Source organism: Danio rerio, chromosome 8, assembly GCF_052040795.2.
Source record: "Danio rerio strain M-AB ecotype USA chromosome 8, GRCz13ab, whole genome shotgun sequence".
In the NCBI taxonomy this organism is placed as follows: Eukaryota; Metazoa; Chordata; class Actinopteri; order Cypriniformes; family Danionidae; genus Danio; species Danio rerio.
In genome coordinates, this window is record NC_141028.1 from 29,233,013 (window position 1) to 29,260,701 (window position 27,689).

General features: G+C 32.6%; 5 long non-coding RNA genes across 14 annotated transcripts in view; 1 reads left to right on the forward strand and 4 right to left on the reverse strand.

The window, feature by feature from the left end:
* The window catches only part of LOC137490330 (uncharacterized), a 144,308-nt gene that overhangs the window by 81,471 nt on the left and 35,148 nt on the right, over window positions 1-27,689 (reverse strand). The window lies entirely within an intron of this gene.
* LOC103911510 (uncharacterized) lies at window positions 3,088-4,318 on the reverse strand. Its single transcript, XR_015498002.2, has 3 exons — window positions 4,227-4,318; window positions 3,330-3,369; window positions 3,088-3,231 (listed from the first exon to the last, which is right to left on the reverse strand). It is a non-coding gene; the product is annotated as an uncharacterized LOC103911510 (long non-coding RNA).
* On the forward strand, window positions 9,413-12,490 carry LOC101886594 (uncharacterized). The gene is made up of 4 exons (XR_015498001.1): window positions 9,413-9,504; window positions 10,364-10,403; window positions 10,502-10,645; window positions 11,979-12,490. It is a non-coding gene; the product is annotated as an uncharacterized LOC101886594 (long non-coding RNA).
* LOC100535223 (uncharacterized) lies at window positions 14,984-18,936 on the reverse strand. 6 transcript variants are annotated; one of them, XR_015497990.1, is made up of 9 exons: window positions 18,648-18,936; window positions 18,256-18,315; window positions 17,387-17,538; window positions 16,916-16,971; window positions 15,976-16,160; window positions 15,784-15,891; window positions 15,650-15,709; window positions 15,390-15,558; window positions 14,984-15,293 (listed from the first exon to the last, which is right to left on the reverse strand). It is a non-coding gene; the product is annotated as an uncharacterized LOC100535223 (long non-coding RNA). The 6 variants fall into 6 exon arrangements; XR_015497993.1 differs by lacking the exon at window positions 18,648-18,936 and having other exon boundaries at window positions 15,976-16,078; window positions 16,920-16,971; window positions 18,256-18,298; XR_015497994.1 differs by lacking the exon at window positions 18,648-18,936 and having other exon boundaries at window positions 15,650-15,706; window positions 15,976-16,078; window positions 18,256-18,298.
* LOC137496362 (uncharacterized) lies at window positions 21,243-26,483 on the reverse strand. Of its 5 annotated transcripts, none has more exons than XR_015497996.1 (6): window positions 24,787-26,483; window positions 24,427-24,482; window positions 23,888-23,947; window positions 22,972-23,086; window positions 22,596-22,707; window positions 21,243-21,482 (listed from the first exon to the last, which is right to left on the reverse strand). It is a non-coding gene; the product is annotated as an uncharacterized LOC137496362 (long non-coding RNA). The 5 variants fall into 5 exon arrangements; XR_015497997.1 differs by having other exon boundaries at window positions 24,417-24,482; window positions 24,787-25,685; XR_015497999.1 differs by lacking the exon at window positions 24,787-26,483 and adding an exon at window positions 24,591-24,724.

Here is a 27,689-nt window from a genome sequence, read left to right on the forward strand (position 1 = left end):
TATTCTGAACTCATAATATTTGTGATGAACATAGATCACTATTGCTAATAACTTGTGATTAAAGAGGATACTAATGTTTAGCTTATTTTTACAGCTTTTTTTTTTACCACAACTGTTCATGTGACAATACAATTTCTTGTCCATGTTGAAGATAATACATCTACATATGTTAACTGCCCTTTTACTCAAAGGGTATGAGTAGAGCCCCGTAGAAAAGGAAAAAGTAATCACATTTCAAACGAGAAATGAGTGAGAGAATATCAGCAAGACTATTATCTATGCTATGTTCAATAAATAATGTTGGATATAATAGTCTGATATATACTGATCAAGTCAATAAAAGCTGTTTTAAAAAAATACTCATTGTAAAATAACAAATTTATGTCTGGCATTCATATATGTCATAAATATATGCACAATGACCTTATTCAGATAGTCTTTAGTTCATTAAAAATAGTATTTGTTCCATTTTATTACAAAAAGGCTTTAAACTACATTACCCACAATCCTTTGTCGCTGTATAGATGGGACGGGAAAGACATGGCGCTACAAATTGTAGTTCATTGAAAGCTGTAGTTAGGGTTAAGTTTAGGGTTACGATCTTGGTTAATCGGTAACTATTTGAAACACAGCGATAACTCATTGATAAAGGACACTGTTAGTAAAGTGGCAAAGTTAGCAAAACATAGTTAGCAACACGAAGGATCTTTTAATTTGGCTTAGAAGTTATAGTCCAATCACAATGTCGCAATCTACGTCACACTTTGTCTCTATTTGGTAATCTTCCGGTTGAAGGTAGATTATAATAACCTTATAATATAACTTAAATATCAAAATGTGTATTAATATTACATGTTATTTAGTGTCTTATTAAAAATACAAATGTATATTTACCGTGAGATTCCTTTGTGGGGGTAACCTGATGTGCAAAATGATCATAGTAAAACCAGATCATAGGCAGTATACTAAATTTGAAACGAATAATAAAATAATAAAAAAAGCATCATGTTTGAAAACATTTCCAGCATTTCCTGTAACTAAACACTGCGTCATGTAGGTATACAAATATAAATATATGTCAAACTTAAATGACAAATATAGTGCCCATTAAATAGTAAAAATAGTAGTTCATTGTAAATGAGTATGCAAATAAACACAATACATTTTTAATGAAACATTTAGAATTTATTTATAATGCCACAAAAAAAAAAATCACGCAAACATGCAAAAACCAAAAATATATATATTTATAACAGTTTTTAATGCAATAATATATTACCATACATATATAAATGATTAAAAACAATTATAATTGAAGGAAATTTATATTTTGTATTATCATTATTATATTTATTTTGTGATATTTATTCATGTCATACATCTGGTATGTCAAGCTCAAGTAAAACTGCACTGCAAAAAATCTTTTCAAATGATGCCTTTGGAAATGCCATTATAATAAACAGCTTTCACAACAACAAGAAGTCAAGTTCATGACAAATGCAAATTATGTTTATAATAACAACTTTCTGAACTTAAACATCAAAAGTAGAATAAGTTCAAAACATATTCAAGTATTTACTGAAGAATAGCAAAAACAATTTTTACAAAACACTGAGAACCAAAGTGTGCTTGGTGAGTCCAGGTGTTTATGCTGACTAGACTGTCATATTGCAACCCGGTTAGCATGAGGAGACTTGGGCGTAAAGTGTCAGGAATTCCTGGAGGGCTCCCAGGTGTTATTCCAGGTTTTGCCACTGTAAAGTATTAGAAGTGCACAATATCATTACTGAACAAAGAATGAGTGTTAGGTTTCATTTAGAAAGTTCAGTGATATTTATTTATATATGTAAAGTGTCATTAAACCTGGCACTCTTGAATTAACTGTATAATAGGTTAAACATTTCCAGCATGTTTCCATGTATTCCAAGCTGATCTGTCAGTTCTACAAACTCAGAGATCAGGATAGTGACTGCACTTCTCATTATGAACACCCTTATCCTTCTCATACATTTTTATCACCATTGATGTCCACTGCTGTAGTTTTCATTGAAGGGAATGCTGACACAAATTCCAGCAAGTTTTTTTTTTAAATAGCAGAATATGGGTATTATTGGGCCAAAACCTTAAAAATATAAGATGCAAGATTTGAATCTTGATGAACATATTGTTAATTCACTTCTTGCAATTGAAAACACACATCTCATGTTTGACTCATCAATTATATGAAAACTACTACAGCATACTGTGCTCCACCCTAAAAATATTTCTAAATTATAACAAGCTTATTGTTTTACAAGGCTAAACATTAATTTCATGCCTGCATGATTCACTGCTTTTACTGAAACCCATTACACTCTTAACTCAAACTAGTTGACTTTATAAAAAAAAACTGCATGGAAAATGTTGCCTTAAACCCTTTATGTTTTTACACAAGGTGAAACTAAACAGCCCTCTTTAAATTAACCTAGAACCTTTACAATCTTCTTGGACTTACAGTAATATGTTAATTCAAGTATGGCTGTAAAGTTGTACCTTGTATAAAATGTAAGGGGTTTAAGGCACTGGGTTTCTATACAATTTTCTAGTAAAGTCAACTAGATTGGGTTAAAGGAATAGTTCACTATTTACTCTTCCTCAAGTGGTTGTAAACCTTTTTTTAAAAACTTCCAAGTTACTTTGTGTTGAACATGAAGGAAGTTTTTGAAGAAAGCTGAAAAGCTGAAAACATTGACATGCATAGTAGGAAAAACAAATACCATGGAAGTTAATGTTTGCAGGTTTTCATCTTTCTTTAAAATATAAATTGTTTAACTGAAGAAAGCAACTCAGACATATTTGGAACAAGTGAAGTATGAGTCATTAATGACAGAATTTTCATTTTTGGGTGAATCTCTTTAAGAGTATACTGAAAGAAATGTCCTACTCAATGAAGCTAACTTCAGCTGCATGTGTAGCCCCATAAGTACTTATCTAGAAATCAAAACAATGATCACGTCAGTCCCATTTTAGGCCTTTTATATCATATTGGCCACAGAATGGACTACTTAGTGTTGCAATAAAAAACTAAAAAATAAAACTATGACTTACCACACAATACAAGACAGACAGTGAATTTTCAGCTCTGCCTTTGCTGTACACAAGATGAGGTTCCAGCTTCAACACTGATCTGAGTGGGGCAGTTGTGCAGCTCTGTGAGGTTGTGACTGTTCAGGTGCAGTGCTGTGAAGAGTTCTTTATTAAAAGAAAGTACATTCTTTTAAAAGCTGTACATAATAGCAAAGAAAATACAATGATTTTAAATAACGATTATTTCTGAACAAAAACCTTACCCTTAGTCAAGATGAATTCATATGTCAAAAGTTTCTGCATCTAAAATGAATAAAAACAGATGTGACATTAGTTAAACCCACTAAACTACTAGATACATCAGTACTGCATTAAGCAGTTGTAAAGTAATGTAAGTGTAGTCCAAAATGAGCCTTAATCTGTTTAAGATAATGATTTAAAAAACGTTGCTTGTGTTAAAAACAATCCAGCCACTTGTAATACATAGGATCAATGGTAAATTTCTGAGAAGGTGCAAGGTAATCCTTGAGTTTTACCATTGACATCCTGACTGACATAATATTTGACAAAGAAGACAGCTTGTTGTGCCTCTTTACCACAATTTAGAGATGATAGATTCTTTCTTTTATTAAATAAATTGGTAAAGGCCAAATTATACTTGTAATAGTGTATGATATTCATTGTGACATACATCAGCTTAAGTTATACTTGAGCTTTTGTTATGTTTTATATATATATATATATATATATATATATATATATATATATATATATATATATATATGTGTGTGTGTGTGTGTGTGTGTGTGTGTGTGTGTGTGTGTGTTTTAAGAAAATAATTGTTTTTACAATGTAGCCTTTAAACCTTTGGAAACATTTGATGTTCTTTAATATTGAAACAATTACGAATACATTTGTATTATTAGAGTTGCATATTGCATATCATATAAAGATTTTGCACGAATTCTATTGTGGAAAACAACAATCTGGTAACACTGTTCCTTATCTTAAAATGTATATATTGTTCTAATGCATGACCAACGTTATATGTAAGAAAAATATGTTTTTAATAAATGAACTTGATGTAATTAGATAACGTCGCTAGTTTACAGTACATGCTTTATCAACAAATCGTCTTTATTTGTTTACTTTTTACGTACCTTGTGGAAAACCGCAGTGAACCTTGGGATCGCAATGAACCTTGGGATAGCGAGCATAGACTGTAAAAAATAGATCGCCACATACAATGACCCCAACTTCAATGAATAATTTAAAATGAAAAAAGATCAGCTGAAAACATTTTTAAACTTAGTACTTGAAATGTAATATTTTTTAAAGTAAAAAAATAACAAATAATATGAATGAATCAAAGTTTTATTAGTAGTATAGTTTTATAGTTAACCTAAACTGGACAACCGAATATATGTTCACTCATTAAATATAAAGTAAATGATAACATATTTATAAACACCAACTAATCTCCAATAAAAATAGATTATGCAGCATTAACATACTATTTAATGTTGACAGTTGAACTCATCTGAGAACTCACCGTTGATGCAGTTTGACCAATAGCAGAGCGGCGTTAAACTCACCGTGAAGGGATGTCACGTGGACCGAAGTTTATTCATACAGTAGTTTCGACCCAGTTTACAGACGCTTTTCATGAACAAAATAAAAATTACATATTTTTAAAAGAAGAAAACTGCGATAATAGGCGTAAATCAGGTTTTAAAAAGTGCGTTGACATCTATTGGTAATTATACGAGCCTCCAGCGTCTCCATATGACGCTTCAGGCTCAGGTACAGATTCTATAGGGAATCCCTGCACGTCTAAATGTGACGCTAAAGGGGTACCCTGTGCGTCAATAACTTACGCCGAGGGTTCCTGACCAAGCGTCAGTATGTGACGAGTTGGGAGTGAGAATGTGTTGTATAAGAATGAAAGTGTTTTTTGACCTTGGCTGCATATCAGCCTTTTGTTAGACACTCCACAAACCAAAATTCATTCAATCATTCATTCCTTCATTCATTAATTTTCCTTCGGCCTAGTTCTTTATTTATCGGGGGTCGCTGCAGCAGAATGAACTACCAACTTTTTCCAACATATGTTTTACAGTGGATGCCCTTCCAGCCATAACCCAGTACTGGGAAACACTCATACACTCGCAAATTCACACACCTATGGCTGTCATAACCTATGGCTAATTTAGTTTATTCAATTCATCTATAGCGCATATCTTTGGATTGTGGGGGTAACCAGAGCACCCACTCATGCCAACATGGGGAGAAAACTCCACACAAAAATGCCAACTGGCCCAGCCGGGACTCAAACCAACAACCTTCTTGCTGTGAGACGACAGTGCTAACCACTGAGCTGCTAATCCACAATAAGTGTACTTAACATATTCGGAAACAACATGCTTTATCAGATTATCAGGCATTTTTGCACAAGTGAATTAGCAATGATGGGTCATGCTTGTGTGCAGACAGGTCCTAATATGCACATGAAAACACATTTGTTTATGCTTCGTGAACAAGATCCGCTTTACCACAAAACTACAGCACTAGTGATGCAGAAGTGTTTCTTAATTAACCAATTACAAAGGGATGTTACAGACTGGATGCTGTCACATTAGTCTTGGTGGCATTACCAGAGAAAGAAAGCCATGAAAATGCCACCACGAACAGACTGAGAGCTGTAAATGTCAGCAGGCCTTATTGTGCTATACTGCTTCTCTAGATTCCACATTACATGCTGACTATTTAAGTTCTGCAGTGACGGTTGGAGAGGGAAGAGAACTGAGTTAAATTAATGATGCAGGGAGGAGATACTGGTGAATGAGAAGAAACCATTCCCTTATTTTCCTCTTTCTCTGCTTATCACCCTGAAATTTGCTTTAATAATCAGTTTATTGCACCCCAACAAGTGGAAAAGTGCTAAGTAAATCAAACGCAGTATTTAGTGATAGACAACCTGCTACAGTATGTTAAATAATTTATAAAAAATGTGATAAATTAAATGTGTGATATATTTTAATCAACACTCAGCAAGAAAGAAAACATTAAACCAAGTGTGCAACCAAATCTATTACTACACTGTAGAACATAAATTATTTTATATTAATTAATTTATTGTGCACATGCAGCAACCATATGCTTTGTGTAAGTGAGTGCCATATGTTAATGATATACAGCACCTGCCACTTTATAACACCTTGTTAACACAAAAATCTAATCAGACGCACCTCAAGGCATTTAGATCTGTATACGTGGTCAACTTGGATCTGTTTACATTTGGTCACTTCATGCATTTTTTCAGATTGGACAGTGATCATCCACATTTGATTTGTTAAAATGGTTTAGTTTGCATTTGGCCACTTTGGAAACTGCTTTCTGGGATTTTTAAACACACTAGCTAGTGTTTTTAGGTGCGAAGTATGAACCAAAATCTGAGTATGTATATCTAATGAAGAATTAAGTCATTTCTGATGCCAAAAGGGCGTTCAAACTGGTATTAGCAAGGTGTACCTAATGAAGTGGCTAGTTAGTTTACAGTATGCATGTTATAAAAAGATGTGAGGCTGCTAATGTACAGATAATGGGCTTGGGAAAGGTGCTAAAACTTCCGTAGATGAATGATGAAGGGCAGCGATAAGGCTGGAAAAAAAGTGACACACTTCTAGTACAACTGTTTGTATTTGACATTGCATTGCCATTTTACTGTATGGCCTCAGGATAGCCATGGGACTGCATGGACAATGAATATTTAAAAAGGACTCATGAATACATATCACTGTACAGAGGGTCTTAGCGGACTGTGAAGTGTCTTGAGATATTAGCTTGTTTACCCTCCACTGCAGTACAAACAGTTACTGTGGTTTTAATGCAGCGTTTAAGTGACATTTTCTTTTTTCAAATGCACATTTCTAAATATTTACACTTAAATTGAAATAAAATCATATTTTTATTTTCCAATTGAATTGTAAATGAACATTTTGTTTTATCTGGTCTTTTTACTTGAAAATATGTGATATTTTAGATACAGTTAAAGTCATTTATTATTAACTCTGTTAAACATCATTTGGGAAATATTTAAAAAAATTAAAAAAAAAAAAAAAAGGGGGGGGGGGCTAATAATTCTGACTTCAACTGTATATGTTACGTTATGTACTAAGGTTTGCAGTCATTTTTAAAATTTTTCAAAATAACTTGCTGAAGTTTGTAGAGCAGTGCAAAAGAAAAAGCTTAGTTTAGATAATGAACATTGGATCTTATATACATGACTTAAGCTAGATCATCATGCAAGTTTAAGAAGTGAGTTTTCATTAACTGATAATTACATTTCTAACTGTGCATTAGCAGATTCATACATTTTATAAAGGTTTCATTCAATTCTTCAGAGAATCAAACCCACAACCTTGGCATTCTGTGCTCTACTATTTGATTAATTATAATCATTGTGAAAATGAAGAACGTCACCTGAAAACTGCAAAAAAAATCACTTTCAGTTATTTATCTTTTTAAAACTTGTTGGAACCATTTTTTCTCCAATGAACCTGGGTTGAAAAGTGAATAGGGTCAGTCATCATATTCATGTTCGCTTGTGTGCTGTTTTCACAGTCTCACTCATCATTATAAACGAATGTGTGTTAAACAGATGATAATTCCTCAGGCGTCTGGCCGTGTCTGGAGTGCTGAAAACACATGCAACCAATGGGATTATGCTTGGATAGATGCTGTTTGTGTGTGTGTGTGTGTGTGTGTGTGTGTGTGTGTGTGTGTGTGTGTGTGTGTGTGTTTGCGTGTGTGTGTGTGTGTGTGTGTGTGTGTGTGTGTGTGTGTGTGTGTGTGTGTGTGTGTGTGTGTGTGTGACTTTATTTGCATGCCAGGAGGCTGGAAGGTTTGGACAACCAGTCTCCTGTCCTCTCCATCAACCCCAAAAAACAACTGGCCTAAACACTGCAGAAAACACAAGCACAGTCGTGTGTGGCGGCCCATCTGGGAATCCAGCGGAAAGCATTCATTCCTTGTCAGTTCTGGGTAGAAATGGGCACAGTTGGCTCATTTTGTAAAGCACACACTAAACCAGAAAAGCTCATACTGTTGTTTCTCTTTACGCACACATGGACAAAGATTACACTGGGCCGTCTGGACACACAAAACCACTCACATCAGAACCAGACAGTAACAACACTCCAATACGTGTACCACTAAGTCTGTTCAAGTGGCTTCCTGAGCAAAGAACCTGTGTTTGTCTTCATTCCCCGCTGCAATATATAGAAAGCGACATGTCTTATTATACTGCTAAAGATAGAAGCGCAGCGGCAGTATTTATAGGTTGATTACAGACAGTCCGTGTTACCAGACTGGCCGCTCTGTCACGGCCAGTGACTGATAAAAAGAAAATTAAACTATTATTAATCCAAGCAAGGAATCCAAAAGCTTCGTCTTATAAAGCTCAATTACTCACTGGCCACATTAAAGACTGAAATGATCCAATAAAAGATATTTATTAGTGCAAAGACTGCAATTAATGAAGACTTGCTGAGGTGAGAGCTGCTGGCAGAATGTTTATTTAGAGAAAAACCGACTGGTGGGATGTAGCAGAGAGTATAATGAGCTTGACAGAAAAACGCATCTATAAAACTCTACCTGCTGTATCAACACATTCTCACTCCCAACTCGTCACATACTGACGCTTGGTCAGGAACCCTCGGCGTAAGTTATTGACGCACAGGGTACCCCTTTAGCGTCACATTTAGACGTGCAGGGATTCCCTATAGAATCTGTACCTGAGCCTGAAGCGTCATATGGAGACGCTGGAGGCTCGTATAATTACCAATAGATGTCAACGCACTTTTTAAAACCTGATTTACGCCTATTATCGCAGTTTTCTTCTTTTAAAAATATGTAATTTTTATTTTGTTCATGAAAAGCGTCTGTAAACTGGGTCGAAACTACTGTATGAATAAACTTCGGTCCACGTGACATCCCTTCACGGTGAGTTTAACGCCGCTCTGCTATTGGTCAAACTGCATCAACGGTGAGTTCTCAGATGAGTTCAACTGTCAACATTAAATAGTATGTTAATGCTGCATAATCTATTTTTATTGGAGATTAGTTGGTGTTTATAAATATGTTATCATTTACTTTATATTTAATGAGTGAACATATATTCGGTTGTCCAGTTTAGGTTAACTATAAAACTATACTACTAATAAAACTTTGATTCATTCATATTATTTGTTATTTTTTTACTTTAAAAAATATTACATTTCAAGTACTAAGTTTAAAAATGTTTTCAGCTGATCTTTTTTCATTTTAAATTATTCATTGAAGTTGGGGTCATTGTATGTGGCGATCTATTTTTTACAGTCTATGCTCGCTATCCCAAGGTTCATTGCGATCCCAAGGTTCACTGCGGTTTTCCACAAGGTACGTAAAAAGTAAACAAATAAAGACGATTTGTTGATAAAGCATGTACTGTAAACTAGCGACGTTATCTAATTACATCAAGTTCATTTATTAAAAACATATTTTTCTTACATATAACGTTGGTCATGCATTAGAACAATATATACATTTTAAGATAAGGAACAGTGTTACCAGATTGTTGTTTTCCACAATAGAATTCGTGCAAAATCTTTATATGATATGCAATATGCAACTCTAATAATACAAATGTATTCGTAATTGTTTCAATATTAAAGAACATCAAATGTTTCCAAAGGTTTAAAGGCTACATTGTAAAAACAATTATTTTCTTAAAACACACACACACACACACACACACACACACACACACACACACATATATATATATATATATATATATATATATATATATATATATATATATATATATATATAAAACATAACAAAAGCTCAAGTATAACTTAAGCTGATGTATGTCACAATGAATATCATACACTATTACAAGTATAATTTGGCCTTTACCAATTTATTTAATAAAAGAAAGAATCTATCATCTCTAAATTGTGGTAAAGAGGCACAACAAGCTGTCTTCTTTGTCAAATATTATGTCAGTCAGGATGTCAATGGTAAAACTCAAGGATTACCTTGCACCTTCTCAGAAATTTACCATTGATCCTATGTATTACAAGTGGCTGGATTGTTTTTAACACAAGCAACGTTTTTTAAATCATTATCTTAAACAGATTAAGGCTCATTTTGGACTACACTTACATTACTTTACAACTGCTTAATGCAGTACTGATGTATCTAGTAGTTTAGTGGGTTTAACTAATGTCACATCTGTTTTTATTCATTTTAGATGCAGAAACTTTTGACATATGAATTCATCTTGACTAAGGGTAAGGTTTTTGTTCAGAAATAATCGTTATTTAAAATCATTGTATTTTCTTTGCTATTATGTACAGCTTTTAAAAGAATGTACTTTCTTTTAATAAAGAACTCTTCACAGCACTGCACCTGAACAGTCACAACCTCACAGAGCTGCACAACTGCCCCACTCAGATCAGTGTTGAAGCTGGAACCTCATCTTGTGTACAGCAAAGGCAGAGCTGAAAATTCACTGTCTGTCTTGTATTGTGTGGTAAGTCATAGTTTTATTTTTTAGTTTTTTATTGCAACACTAAGTAGTCCATTCTGTGGCCAATATGATATAAAAGGCCTAAAATGGGACTGACGTGATCATTGTTTTGATTTCTAGATAAGTACTTATGGGGCTACACATGCAGCTGAAGTTAGCTTCATTGAGTAGGACATTTCTTTCAGTATACTCTTAAAGAGATTCACCCAAAAATGAAAATTCTGTCATTAATGACTCATACTTCACTTGTTCCAAATATGTCTGAGTTGCTTTCTTCAGTTAAACAATTTATATTTTAAAGAAAGATGAAAACCTGCAAACATTAACTTCCATGGTATTTGTTTTTCCTACTATGCATGTCAATGTTTTCAGCTTTTCAGCTTTCTTCAAAAACTTCCTTCATGTTCAACACAAAGTAACTTGGAAGTTTTTAAAAAAAGGTTTACAACCACTTGAGGAAGAGTAAATAGTGAACTATTCCTTTAACCCAATCTAGTTGACTTTACTAGAAAATTGTATAGAAACCCAGTGCCTTAAACCCCTTACATTTTATACAAGGTACAACTTTACAGCCATACTTGAATTAACATATTACTGTAAGTCCAAGAAGATTGTAAAGGTTCTAGGTTAATTTAAAGAGGGCTGTTTAGTTTCACCTTGTGTAAAAACATAAAGGGTTTAAGGCAACATTTTCCATGCAGTTTTTTTTTATAAAGTCAACTAGTTTGAGTTAAGAGTGTAATGGGTTTCAGTAAAAGCAGTGAATCATGCAGGCATGAAATTAATGTTTAGCCTTGTAAAACAATAAGCTTGTTATAATTTAGAAATATTTTTAGGGTGGAGCACAGTATGCTGTAGTAGTTTTCATATAATTGATGAGTCAAACATGAGATGTGTGTTTTCAATTGCAAGAAGTGAATTAACAATATGTTCATCAAGATTCAAATCTTGCATCTTATATTTTTAAGGTTTTGGCCCAATAATACCCATATTCTGCTATTTAAAAAAAAAACTTGCTGGAATTTGTGTCAGCATTCCCTTCAATGAAAACTACAGCAGTGGACATCAATGGTGATAAAAATGTATGAGAAGGATAAGGGTGTTCATAATGAGAAGTGCAGTCACTATCCTGATCTCTGAGTTTGTAGAACTGACAGATCAGCTTGGAATACATGGAAACATGCTGGAAATGTTTAACCTATTATACAGTTAATTCAAGAGTGCCAGGTTTAATGACACTTTACATATATAAATAAATATCACTGAACTTTCTAAATGAAACCTAACACTCATTCTTTGTTCAGTAATGATATTGTGCACTTCTAATACTTTACAGTGGCAAAACCTGGAATAACACCTGGGAGCCCTCCAGGAATTCCTGACACTTTACGCCCAAGTCTCCTCATGCTAACCGGGTTGCAATATGACAGTCTAGTCAGCATAAACACCTGGACTCACCAAGCACACTTTGGTTCTCAGTGTTTTGTAAAAATTGTTTTTGCTATTCTTCAGTAAATACTTGAATATGTTTTGAACTTATTCTACTTTTGATGTTTAAGTTCAGAAAGTTGTTATTATAAACATAATTTGCATTTGTCATGAACTTGACTTCTTGTTGTTGTGAAAGCTGTTTATTATAATGGCATTTCCAAAGGCATCATTTGAAAAGATTTTTTGCAGTGCAGTTTTACTTGAGCTTGACATACCAGATGTATGACATGAATAAATATCACAAAATAAATATAATAATGATAATACAAAATATAAATTTCCTTCAATTATAATTGTTTTTAATCATTTATATATGTATGGTAATATATTATTGCATTAAAAACTGTTATAAATATATATATTTTTGGTTTTTGCATGTTTGCGTGATTTTTTTTTTTTGTGGCATTATAAATAAATTCTAAATGTTTCATTAAAAATGTATTGTGTTTATTTGCATACTCATTTACAATGAACTACTATTTTTACTATTTAATGGGCACTATATTTGTCATTTAAGTTTGACATATATTTATATTTGTATACCTACATGACGCAGTGTTTAGTTACAGGAAATGCTGGAAATGTTTTCAAACATGATGCTTTTTTTATTATTTTATTATTCGTTTCAAATTTAGTATACTGCCTATGATCTGGTTTTACTATGATCATTTTGCACATCAGGTTACCCCCACAAAGGAATCTCACGGTAAATATACATTTGTATTTTTAATAAGACACTAAATAACATGTAATATTAATACACATTTTGATATTTAAGTTATATTATAAGGTTATTATAATCTACCTTCAACCGGAAGATTACCAAATAGAGACAAAGTGTGACGTAGATTGCGACATTGTGATTGGACTATAACTTCTAAGCCAAATTAAAAGATCCTTCGTGTTGCTAACTATGTTTTGCTAACTTTGCCACTTTACTAACAGTGTCCTTTATCAATGAGTTATCGCTGTGTTTCAAATAGTTACCGATTAACCAAGATCGTAACCCTAAACTTAACCCTAACTACAGCTTTCAATGAACTACAATTTGTAGCGCCATGTCTTTCCCGTCCCATCTATACAGCGACAAAGGATTGTGGGTAATGTAGTTTAAAGCCTTTTTGTAATAAAATGGAACAAATACTATTTTTAATGAACTAAAGACTATCTGAATAAGGTCATTGTGCATATATTTATGACATATATGAATGCCAGACATAAATTTGTTATTTTACAATGAGTATTTTTTTAAAACAGCTTTTATTGACTTGATCAGTATATATCAGACTATTATATCCAACATTATTTATTGAACATAGCATAGATAATAGTCTTGCTGATATTCTCTCACTCATTTCTCGTTTGAAATGTGATTACTTTTTCCTTTTCTACGGGGCTCTACTCATACCCTTTGAGTAAAAGGGCAGTTAACATATGTAGATGTATTATCTTCAACATGGACAAGAAATTGTATTGTCACATGAACAGTTGTGGTAAAAAAAAAAGCTGTAAAAATAAGCTAAACATTAGTATCCTCTTTAATCACAAGTTATTAGCAATAGTGATCTATGTTCATCACAAATATTATGAGTTCAGAATAAAATGTGTGGATGTAATTCTGTAAGTGTGTTTCATTAATGGTCATCATGTGATGTTTAATTGTTTTCACTTTATTTGAAATATGGATAAAAGCTCTTAAAATATGTAAATGTTTATAAATATAACTTTTTTAAAGACATGTATTTGTTTGAAAACCACTCTTTATCTGATTATTTTTACTTTCTAAATCTTCAACTGTTTGTGTAACAGTATGTTTTGATGACAATGGATGAACTTTGTGTTAAATAATGGTTCCACATAATGTCTTTGTCCTGCATGTGGGTTAATTTGTTAATTATTTTCTTTATGATCAAATGATTTTAAGATTTGCTGCATTGTAAGAATCATAAAAATAGTGAGAAATGAGGTAACAATGACGATAAGATATCCTTTCAAATGCTGTGAATAGTTCAAAATGATTAAAAATACATAGCCATGAACCAACAAAATAAATATGCAAACCTTTAAATTATCTAAACTAGAAGTAAAAAAGTTCTGTGCTGTACTTATAAGTTACTGTGAAGTTCTATGTCTACAAAAAATACATATTTTATTTTACTTTTTGGCTTAGTCCCTTTATTAACCAGGGGTCGCCACAGCTCTATGAACCGCCAACTTTTCCAGCATGTTTTTATGCAGCAGATGCTCTTCCAGCTGCAATCCATCTCTTGGAAAATATTTTATTTTTTATCTTGCATTCAATAAAACATTATACAAAGTTATTTTTTATTTTCAGCATAACAACAGTGGCACTGTTATCTCACAAGTACAGTAGTTTTTTGTTAGACATTCTAACAAATTAATACAAATGTTTCAAAGTAAAGACAAAAATAAAAGGAGATTAATTTTTTTTTTTTTTTTTAGAAAAATCCATGAGGACCAAATAGATCCATCAGATCTTTGATGTAAATCATAGGTTAATTTGTTCAGAGGTAGAAGTCTGGTTGCCTGACTCAGCCACATATTGACTGGAGGTATCTGAGCAGTTGACCATAATAATGTAAATTTTTTGGCCAAGTATATGCAAAAATTAAATTTATCATAAAAATGTATCATAAAATTAATATTTTAAAAGCTCTTAATGTCATTTAATGTAATAATTTTATTTTAATATAGAGTTCCTTAAATCGTTATATGTTGTAAGCAGTTAGGCATACAATAATGCTCTTAATTTACAACACTGATTGATTTTAGAGGAATGCTTACATACCGTACATATCTATGTATTTAAAAAAAAAAAAGAGACAACAATTTGGTTATAGAAGATGAAATTTTTATTTTATTTTTTTTACAGATTGCATTACATGCTTTAGATTCAGGGTTAAGGTCATCCTCTTCTGGATTACAGTAAAAGAAAATCCACAGTCAATGTCATATTCATCAGCTGGAGCTTTATTTAAAAAAATCTATGTTCTCTGCTCCAGCCAAAACTTGCAAGTACCTTGCAGGTCTCTAGATTGCACCATCGTATTGTTGTTTATTTCTCAGTTATTTTGTTGCTTTCTGAGAATGATGATCCATAGACCTTTTAACCCCTCTTCGTTTAGGCCACATGTCGAATCTTAAAAGAAGAACACAACAACATAAAAATATATTAATATCCTTTGGACTGGGTAACCTTATGCTTATGTCTGTGCCAAATAATACAAATACATACTTTTCAGTAGCAAACAAGCAGGAAAGTTCTTTGAAGGAACCAGGATGAGTTGAAAGGTATTTATAGTGGTTGGCCATCTCTGCCACAAGAATCCACTGCTTCTCCTGAAGAATCCTGACTAGCAGGATGATGTTGAAGACCCTCCTCTTTGTTGCTGGGTCAGCAGAGTCTGAAATATATTCATAAAAAGAAAGTTGTATTACAAGGATTATACGTCAACTTTTAAAGAATCAACACTGACAGAAGTCTAGTGTACATACCATGCCATATGACGAAGACATCCATATCACTTCTGTTTTTTGTTGTCTTTGCTTCTGCTACTGAAAAAATGACAATAATAGTAACACTTACAATTTTTCATGACTACATGTAATATTAATAAGAATTTCCTCACCCTCTGCCCACTCCTCTACATCACAGACCAAAGTCTTCCAACTGGTTTCCGGTCACTGCCACTTTCATGGATTCTGTTTTGCAACTTGCTTTGCAGAGCTGCTGCGGTCTACAGTGATAAGCAATCAAAAATCACAATACTATTTAAATAGGTTACTGAACATCTAAAACAAATTCTACTGGATATCGTTACCTTCTGATATCAATAGGTCAGCGAGATGGCCAAATTGTTGAATATCTGCTAATTCCAGCACATGACCATGAGAGTTACAGTAGCATGTCTGGTCACTGCAATCCTATAGAAGAAATATTGCACTGTTCAACCTCCTTCCCAAGAGTAAAACCAGGCATATCCTGGTATGCCTCACTCCATTTCACCTGGTTAACATATACAAAAAAAAACAAACAAACAAACAAGCAAATAAGTAAACCAATAAGTTTTGGCATTTACTTGTAGATCAGTTTAAGATAATCATATAGTTCATCTATCTCAGATTTAAACTCATGTGCTTAGGCATGAAACACACTAAAATCATGGGCTTAAAGATGGTGCTGAAACTTTGGACAGCTTTTTGCAACTCTTTGGAGGTAGTGTCATTAGTTGATGTAGTCCACAAATCTTCCTGTCAATCCTTAATCCTTAGCTGTAAACAAACCTTCAAAATATTATCTTCTAATCTAATTTTACTAGGTGAACATCACAGAGCTGTTTTCTTGTTAATTTAGTTTCAACACATACAGTTTAAAGTACCTTGTGCATTCATGAAATGGTTATACTTATGGTTCACATCTACTTAAATTGGCAGTATATCTAGTGTGGAAGCAAGACAGATGAAGGGCTCTTCCTTGCAAATACTATCCACCTTGTATTGCACAGACTCCCACTCAAGAATATCTAAGAAAAATGTCTGCTGAGAACTTGGCAGTCTATTAAAAATAATTATACCAAACTCTTTTCCACCAATGGAAAGAATATAAAAATATTTTAGGATATATTTATACTTGCATGACCAAATCTGAGATAAAAAAGGCCATCAGTATGCCTTAGTTTAAATAAAAACAAATTTTTACTCTAGCCCACTGTCACCTAGATCTATAGATACAGGGACTAATGGAAACATTAAAGTACACACCAACAGTCACTGGAGCAAGGCCCTCTCACAGTTGGGAAGATTGGAGTTCCTATGAGCTGTACCAGATAAAAACAACAAAGAAATTAACATTTATAACAATTCTAACTTATCCTAAGACTAGTAGACAAGCAGCATTAGTAGTTTAATTTCCTAAACCCCAATGTGGACAGTTGATGGCCTATAAGGTGTCATAAAATCAGACAAAACAAATTACTTTCTGAAAAAGAAAAAAAATGGTTGGCCACTATCAACACCCAGAACAAATAGTTTTAAACAGTTAGGCCACAATATTTTGTGAGCTTATACTGTAGTTTATAATGTTTTTCATAAACAATAGTAATAGTAAAACTAATGCGTTTCTTTCTGTTATTACAATAGAAGTGAAAGAATAATTGCATTTTATCTCATACAATCATATATGCCTAAACAATGTAGATATTTCATATACATGGAATGAAAAACTTCACTAACCCTTGACTGATTCCAGAGTGGTCTTGGCCCTCTATACATGGTGGAGCTTCCTGCAGATCATCAAGTTGTCATCAAGACTTGAGCTTATAATTGAGATCTTGATGATAAATATGAGTATCAAGGAATCACTCATGGTGATAGGCAGAAACAGGCTGAAAGACACAAGAATTAATCAAACAAATACAAATGTGTTAACAGAGATAGAGAGAAAGACAAGTTCAATTTAACATATAGACATGGGTAAAGTGGCTTTACTTTTTGCTTATTAGAAAACAAAATTGGATTTTTAAAGAAATCTAAAGAACCTGAAAAGAGCAAAGAAAAAATATTCATATCTGAACAGTGAACACCTTATAATTTACACCTGTATATATATATATATATATATATATATATATATATATATATATATATATATATATATATATATATATATATACAAATACATATGTGTGTGTGTGTGTGGTAGATTAAAATAAAAATTAAATTAAATTAAATTAAAAATGTGCTCAGACGGGCAAAATTTCTGCCTTTTTTTCCTTTAAAGGCATGGAAAATAATTGTTTTTACAATAAACCTTTGGAAACACTTGATGTTCTTTAATATTGAAACAATTACGAATACATTTGTATTATTAGAGTTGCATATTGCATATCATATAAAGATTTTGCACGAATTCTATTGTGGAAAACAACAATGTGTTAGCACTGATCATCTTAAAATGTATATATTGTTCTGAGCTATGCATGACCAACGTTATTATTGAGAAAAATATGTTTTTAATAAATGAACTTGATGTAATTAGATAACGTCGCTAGTTTACAGTACATGCTTTATCAACAAATCGTCTTTATTTACTTTTTACGTACCTTGTGGAAAACCGCAGTGAACCTTGGGATCGCAATGAACCCTGGGATAGCGAGCATAGACTGTAAAAAATAGATCGCCACATACAATGACCCCAACTTCAATGAATAATTTAAAATGACAAAAGATCAGCCAAAAACATTTTTAAACTTAGTACTTGAAATGTAATATTTTTTAAGTAAAAAAAATAACAAATAATATGAATGAATCAAAGTTTTATTAGTAGTATAGTTTTATAGTTAACCTAAACTGGACAACCGAATATATTTTCACTCATTAAATATAAAGTTAATGATAAAATATTTATAAACACCAACTAATCTCCAATAAAAATACATTATGCAGCATTAACATACTATTTAATGTTGACAGTTGAACTCATCTGAGAACTCACCGTTGATGCAGTTTGACCAATAGCAGAGCGGCGTTAAACTCACCGTGAAGGGATGTCACGTGGACCGAAGTTTATTCATACAGTAGTTTCGACCCAGTTTACAGACGCTTTTCATGAACAAAATAAAAATTACATATTTTTAAAAGAAGAAAACTGCGATAATAGGCGTAAATCAGGTTTTAAAAAGTGCGTTGACATCTATTGGTAATTATACGAGCCTCCAGCGTCTCCCTATGACGCTTCAGGGTCAGGTACAGATTCTATAGGGAATCCCTGCACGTCTAAATGTGACGCTAAAGGGGTACCCTGTGCGTCAATAACTTACGCCGAGGGTTCCTGACCAAGCGTCAGTATATGACGAGTTGGGAGTGAGAATGTGTTGGCTGTATAATGAACAAGGTGGGATATTAACACCCACCAGCAGCCAAGTGGAGGGTTTTATTATTATCTACCAGACACTGTGGTCAGCGACCTGTACTGAAACACTGACATTGACAGCACTATTTAGATGGGACTAGTTTTCAGAATGATTTACAATTCTTATCACCCTATAACCTTAATAAAAAGTTCAAATACGTTTATAGTTGCTACTAATATTAAAACCTGGGCAGTGAAAAGCATTATGTGGCTCTTGCTGATATTAAATAGGCAGTCTTTTAATACTTAATAATTATTATATTTTTACTTAAAACGCTATCTATTTTAAAATGTTCAATGTACAAGCAACTTTTATCATAAGGTAAACACAAAACAAAATTTTTCATCTGGAGCTCCTGCACAAGTACTTCTAGTACTTGGATATTTGACTGCTCAAAGGCTGCATTGTAGCATTGGTGCACTTGACACAAAAGTATAAGTTAGCCTTAAGTTTAGACGAGCTTTAAAATTGCAAAATACTATGTTCTAAGCTTCTGCAGGAAAACTGCTGCACCTGATCTTCAATGATCTTGCCTCAATGTTAATATGCTTTTCTTTTTCTCATAAGAACAGTCTTTAATTAAATGTTTGTATAATTATGCACGCAGTACCACAGTACATTTTCATGTCATTTCAATGCATAATTACAATGCTTCGGCTGCTATATGGTCATAATAAAATAAATAAAATATAACAATAAATTATTAAACACCTAGTTCAGATCTAAAAAAATAAAAAGCTTACTGTGTTGTCTCCTCACTTCGACTGTATACGTCAAAAATAGCTACATGTCAATCAAAACAGTGAATGAGATACGAATATGAATTTACCACTGATACAAAAAGTTTTGAATCACCAGTGCATTGGAGCCAATGTGTGCACCAGTGCAATGGAGCCAACACCCCACAAAAAACAACAGACTGTCGACTGAGTGCATCATGATACCAAAGTAAAACCCACAAGCAATTTGTGAGGTTTAGGTTTAAACCCTCTGTGAAAACAAAACAAGCTGCTGATAAAAGACCAGAGAAGCCAGTACAAATTACAAAGCCATCAATAAAGTCACACTCCCATCGCACTGACCTGGAGTGAGTTTGCAAACCTCGGTCAACTGTTTATGTAGCTTTAGTGACACAACAAGTGACACAGACGCACAACAAGCCAGCGAGAAAACTCAACGGAGCAGAAACACTTCCCGGCCTGTATAGCTGACGGCTGTTTCTGTAGATGTTTATTGACTTCCCATTTCCTCCCATATTTCATACATAGTGCTGAAAGAGGGCTTTATTTCTACATTTTTTATACCCAGAGCCCAATTTTGCAGACTAGCATCTTTCTGCACTGTAGTCAGAGTTCATACGTTAGGAGGAAAGCACAGGGGCATTATGGGAAGACAGTATCCATGCTTCTTCCTTCCTGCCTCAGTCTCAGAGCTGCCGCTGGACTATGAGCACAGATGAATCTCCCTGTCCTACACCTGCTGTGGTGAGATTAATGCTAGAGCCACAACAACACAATGCAACACACACTGGAAAACCAAATAGACATGCATAATTCACAACCCGACATGCTTGGTAATTTACAATGCAGAAACCTTCTCTTGCACTGTTCTGTTTATTTCTGTTATATGTGACTGAGGAGGTCAATGCAAAAAGTAAGATGGAAATCAGAGACTTCCCTATTCAATTCAATTAAATTCACATGCTTCCACGAGGATTCAGTTAAAGGTGCAGTAGGTGAACGTCTTCAGAAACATTTTTGTTGTGCACTGTAAACGATTTCTTGTTAAATCAACAGTAAGTTACTGGCAACAATTATCCAGTAGTTGCTGTATTTCATAAAACGGTAACATTACTGTAATACTAATTACATTAGTATTACATTTACTGTAAAATGTAATACATCATTTTACTGTTGTTGATTTTTACTGTAACACCAATTACAGTAGTGATACACATACTGCAAAACTGAAAACAGTATTTTATTGTACATTTTTACCATGAAGAACTACGGTATTTTAACGTTACTTTTATTATTACTGTATAGTATTTTACAGTTATTAAATGTTATTTTATTTTATTTAATAGTGCTACTTTATAATGGGTAAAAATGTTCAAAAATTGCACAAGTGTCATTTTAACTGTTCAAGAAATACAAGAAAAATAAAGAAACTGAAACTTTAACTTCACAATAAAGGTTTATTGTGTAAACCATGCTAAAACAGTAGCAATAATTCAATATAACAAAGCAACAGAACACTAATAAACAATTGATCATTAAAACCAGTCAACAATTAATGCATCAAAAATTATTACAATTTTAAAAACAGGTAAAAATACTGCTACAAGACAGGAAATGATGAAGGCCAAATGATGTGGAAAGGGACAGTGAAAAAGGGCAGCAGCACTTCTGATGATCCTGCAAAAATGACAGGCAAAATCAATCACTGAAGTAAAAACTAATCATCCCTCAAACCATTTAATTCATTCAGAAACGAAACACTGCACTGTTGTTTTTTTATACATATATATATATATATATATATATATATATATATATATATATATATATATATATATATATATATATATATATATATATATATATAAATAAATATATATAACAGTTATAATATATATAACAGTTTTTTTAATTGTTTTTGTTGGTGAAATACAGTTTGTTGTCAATTCACAATTACACTAACGTTAATGGGGAAAAGATCAGCGGGCATTGTTCTTAAAGATTGCTATTCAGGTGTCCACACAGGTGTGTAAAAAATAAAGTCTCATCTTAACTTAATGTCCGACTCTGTATAGCTCGAATATCTGATTCCATGATCACACTACTAGTGCTTCCACGAATTTAAGAGGGGTGAACACAGTTCATTCTCACTTTAAGAGGCTACATATTTAAAATTAAATAAATTAAAATAATCTAATTTAACGTGACTAATGTTAATTAAATACTTTTAGGCTTTTAACACGTATAAATCCACTTCTAACTTACAGATAAGATTGCGTTAGAGAACATGAAAGCCATGGGTGATTTTTTAAAATAATGCTAATGATGAGTTACTGATATTTGGTTTGCATAAAACAAAGTAATCACTAAGTATTCATTTTTGGCAAAATCTGCAGAGAGGCTCAGCGACACGAGGAAATGTGTTAAAGTTGAGTAGAGAACTAAAGAGCAGTCTAGCCTACTTAATGAAATGTTTGTGGTAATATTCTGCGGTCAATTCGTATTACTGTATTTTAATATGCAGCAGTGATGGCATGTCAGCGAGACAAATAAACATTTTATCGAGTCATTTCATACAATTTATTTATTTATTTATTTTTTATACAAACCCTCTAGTGACATTTCCTTAAACTAAATCATCATAACGTTACTGTGCACAGCATCAGTAAAACGTTGAGAATAATTTAAATACTTAATTTTTTAAAACAGTCACTGCTGATTAGAAACTAACATTAAAGCTAAGCTTACAGAAATCCTGTATGCATGACAATATAAAGATGTATTACTCACTGATGTCGAAGCACTTCCAGGTCATCAGAGATGTAGACAGGACAGAATGTGTGCTATCAAATGAGCTCTTGTGCAGCCTTTGTTGGACATCCAGGTAGTATGTTCACCCACACTGTAAGAAACAAAAACAGAAACAATTTATTAAAATGTGAGGGATAGTAAACATGTTTGGTCTACAGAGAGAAGAAAATGTTTACTTTAAGCATTGATCCTAATGAATCTATTTCTAAACTACATTTAACCTTATCACGGAAACAGCATTTTTGAGCTTTTAGACCAGGGGTGCTCAACCTTGTTTGCTTTAAATTAGAATTAAAACAATAAATCTCTATGTCAAATAAAATACTTCAGATCTAAATAAAGCAGGTGTTTTTACCTAAAGGTTCCTTCCCTCCAGTAAGTTTGGCTGCAAATCCCTCCACATCTGTGCTTTATTCGGTTCTTGTCTTAAGAGTAACTGGTGTCGCATTCCAGGTCCATCACAATCTGGGCTAGAAGGACAATATGACAAAAGACAAGACACATATAAATAAAAGTCTCAGAATAAAATATTTAAAGGAATAGTTTACTATTTTGCCACTATTTACTCCATGTGTTTTAAACTAGTTTGAATTTCTGTTAAACACTAAAGCAGATATTTTGAAGAATGTTAGTAACCAGTAACTATTGACATCCATATTTGAACCAAATTTCTTTAAAAAATACGAGTTTGTGTTCAACGGAACAAATTAAATATATAACTATTTTGAAACAAGTGGAGGATGCCAAAGATGCTATTATTTTCATTTTGGGGTGAACTGTCCCTTCAATTCAAGTGTCAAGCAATAGTCATAAAAACTGATGTGTCGCTTGAGGAAAACTAAATCAAGTACCTTCTTTGAACAAGCAGAATCATTATGCCATTGTATTCAGTGATTCTCTTTTACATTTTCCCACTATAAAACGATAGCTTCAACATGCAATCCATGTTAAGACAAAAATGAATAGCATAAAATAACATATTGAACTAAACTTACAGTTTCCAGGCTGTTTGAAAAAAAAAAAACACATACGCCCAGTAAAATTGCTAATAAACACAAAGACAACAGTTATAGAAAAAAATGTTTGTCTAATATTTACTCAGCACTTGGTAGGCAAATAGCATAGCCGTGGCTGTTTTAACACCAGATTTTTTTTATCTTAGGAACTGCTGGAAGAAGAAAAAGAGGTTGTACATGAAACTCCTCACAACAAATCTGTGAACAACTTGACATTTAAAAATCTAATCAAAATGAGGAAGACATCAACATTACCTTGAATAATAAAGTGAGGAGTGATTGGTAGCATCAGTTTTTCAACATCAATTATTGTAGCTGAAAAACAGATAAATATAATAAGAGTAAAATAAGACTTAACATTAATTAATCTAAATCTATGGTACAACCATACCAATCTGTATGGGGTTAAAATACATTTGTACACAAATCATTCCCTGACCCCATCAATTTCTCTTAGATTAGGATGAATATGACTTTGGCTTATATCTGTGTACTCAGAACGTACACTCACCTCAGGTACACCTGAACACCAAAAATTAAATGTACAATTAATGACACACTATACATCAAGCTCATTAACATTATTGAGAAATAGACAATTAATATGTATTTTGTTAATATTAACGTTAGCTTAAAATAATTCAACTGCATTTAATTTTCAGCTCCATTTAATAAAACAGTTAAGACTCATTTCATTATGAGTTTAGTTTAAATAACTAACTTACAGTTGAAAAATTTTACCATAATGATAGCTTAGTCATAATGACTAACGTTATGTGAAGACCAGAGCTTACCTTAACGGTAAACGTTTAACTTTTCATGGTGACTTCGCCTTCATCTCAGTGTTGTGCTGAAATAGAGAATTCATTAATGCAGTTACAATAAGTTGAAGTTATGTTTTTCAGGTAACTTAACGTATGGTCAAAAACTCACTCAAGATAAACTTACTGTACAATACCTCGCAAACACTACAATGACCGCCTGGCGTCTGTTATTTCTTGTTTAAAATACCGTTTGTTAACGGATAGCGTGACATAACATAAGAACCTACAACTAATGTCACTTGGTTAATTCTTTTAAATTACACACACAATACACAGAAATACTTATAAAACAACCCTTTAACGGACAGAATTTGACTTTAAAACACTTACCGAGGATGAATTCGCTGGATGAAAGACGACAGGTGAATTTCAAATTAGGAGAGCCGTTGCCTGCAGGTCGAGTCGTGTCCGTTCGGTTCTATGAATCGGCTCCTTAGTGAACAGTAAAGAATCGAACCCGCCTAAAACAGATTCCTTTTTGTATATGATTCATTACTATTTCGTTATACTGCTTGGCCACAAGCATTTATACACTAATTATACACTAATTGCATATTGCTGAATGTGCTTGTGAACACGTGTGATCAAATAATTCCCGAGCAAACGGTTCAATTCGGTTCAATACGATTCAGAGTCGCTCGAGTGCTGAACCGAACCAGTGCAAACGTGATATTGATTACAATATAGTAACATTGTTTTATATTCACTTTACCAGCGAAATTATTACATATATCTGACCTTGACAATACAAATAATGTTCGTTTGAAGTGTTTTGAGAATTAATACTTTTTTCTCCCAGAATTCATTTCACATCAACAAGCAAATGGTAATGGCGGATGAGAAAGCCCAGCTAATATTATAAATATTGCGTTTAATATGTCACGAAATGAAATTTTAACCGTGTTTCATGCGAGAATGTAGTTCTTACAAACTTAAATCTGTGGTTTATTTATAGATATCATGTGTAAATTGTAAGCGTGCTTTGCCGATAGCGGAGATTCTGACCTCCAGGGTGTCCATCATCACTCATGTATCCGGCGAAACGAGGTTATAATCGGCTAGACATGTGAGACTTGCCCCGGTCTTAGATGGCTCTATAATGAATGTGTTATGAAATTTAGTTTTAACCGTTTTTCATGCGGGAATGTAGTTGTTTTAAACTCAAGTCTGTGGTTTATTTATAGAGATGGTGGGTATTTTAAAATATTGTTTTGAAAATGCGGAGATATGTGACCTCCATGGTGATGACGGGTGCCCTAATCTCATGAATCCGTCTAAAGCAGGCTGGTCATTATGACATTTAAGCTAACTTTGGTTTCATGAATCAATTACTTTTGTTCCAGTTTACGTTTTGGTTAAGCACAAATTTATGTTGATTAAAAATGATTTAATATTTTCATGTTAACCTTATAAAATTAAGGTGCAGTACACCCAAATATGGAAAACCAGGGGACAGCTTTATGCACTGAACAGTCTGAAGAAATAGGTTATTTTATTTTTCTTCACAAAATACTTTGTCAAAAAAAATAAATAAACATAATAATAATATAAAGTGTGTGTAGAGTTTTTCATGGTCATTTGCAGTACTGTATTTAGATGCACAGTAACTGATTTTTTTTCCCAAAATTCATTGTAAAATCTGCAGTAGCATACTGTTAATCATGTTCACAGTATGGAAATGTTGAGAATACATTATCATGCTGTGAAAACAGCAATATATACAGTAACACACTGTGCACAGCTTATACAGTAAACAACTGTTGAGAAATGCAGTATAATACCGTGAAAACAACAGAAATCGTTTACAGTGTGCTGTTTAAAAAGTATCTTCACATTCCAATAGTACTGATTAAAGTAATTGATTAAACATATTTATATATATATTTTTATATTCTGGGTAGGGCATAAGACTAAAAAGTTGTCTAATTAAAAATTTTTATCGGGCCGATAAATAACTCAATTCAGTTTCAGTTTCCTTTAGTTTTGTCATACAAGACATCACAATAAATTGTAATGCAGAACGAAATGATGTTGCATCACACCCAACAAGAACATAAAAAGCATCAAACACTATAAAAAATTAACATAATAAATAAACTTTTATAATTTCATAAATATATATAAAATATAGAAATATAAAATAGAACACACTTAAAAAAAAAGAAAAAAATCACAGAAGGGAATAAATTAATACTTAATACTGCACAGTTTGTTATAATAGTTATAATATTAACAATTTGTGCTAGTTAATTTATTTGTTGATTCATAGATTACTACATACTAGCTACCAATAGTCTTTCACCTACAGTATTATTCAAAAGTCTTTTGATGACAGGATAAAAACTATCACAAAACCAAACTGATGTTTATGACAATTACGACAGGTATCTCAAACTGTCAGTCAACAATTAGTGAGTACAATTGAAAATAAAAAAATCACTCATTGTCTTGTTAACACAAGTGACAAGATATTTTCCTTTTTTTTTCTGCTCCTATTTTATTTAGTTAAATAACAAAACAAGTAAATAGTGCTCTTCCGCCTAGCCAGATTTACTGAGGTAAAGTTTGATTTATATTTGTACAATCGTTCATTTTTGAACAGTGACAACTTGTGACACACTCCCACTCTGATATTACTTTGAATATTCGATCTGAAATAGCAGGTTCTGTAGGTACTACTTTAAAACAGCATTAGCACTATTTAACTGACTGTGAACAGTGTTCTTTCACTGGCTGATTATTTGATTTTGCTATTTAGAATTTGAAAACAATACTTTTCTGAAATTATATTATAAGAAGAAAGTCCAATTGTAAGATTATAAAACCAACTTTACCCCAATGCTAGCCCAGCTGAAAAAAAATATATAATTAAATGCAATTAAAATACACTTAAATACCCGCAAATACATTTTTAGTACATTGTTATTTTTTTGTGTTAAATAAAAATTTTATGGTTTAACACTATAAATATACTAATTAAAAGTATGTTTATACTTCAGTAGGACTTTAGTACACTTGACAAAAGTATAATAAATACCAGTAATACTTAAATAAATTTTTAGTGTACTACAATAAAGTACACTACAGAAAAAAACATCCAAAAGAGTTTTATTAGTGTTTTTCATAAGTGTGCTTTAAATGCTTTAAACATTAGTTGATTTTTAGTACACTGTTTACATACAAATCCTAAGTTTAAAATAAGTTAATATATAAAAAATCTATTAGTAATGTAT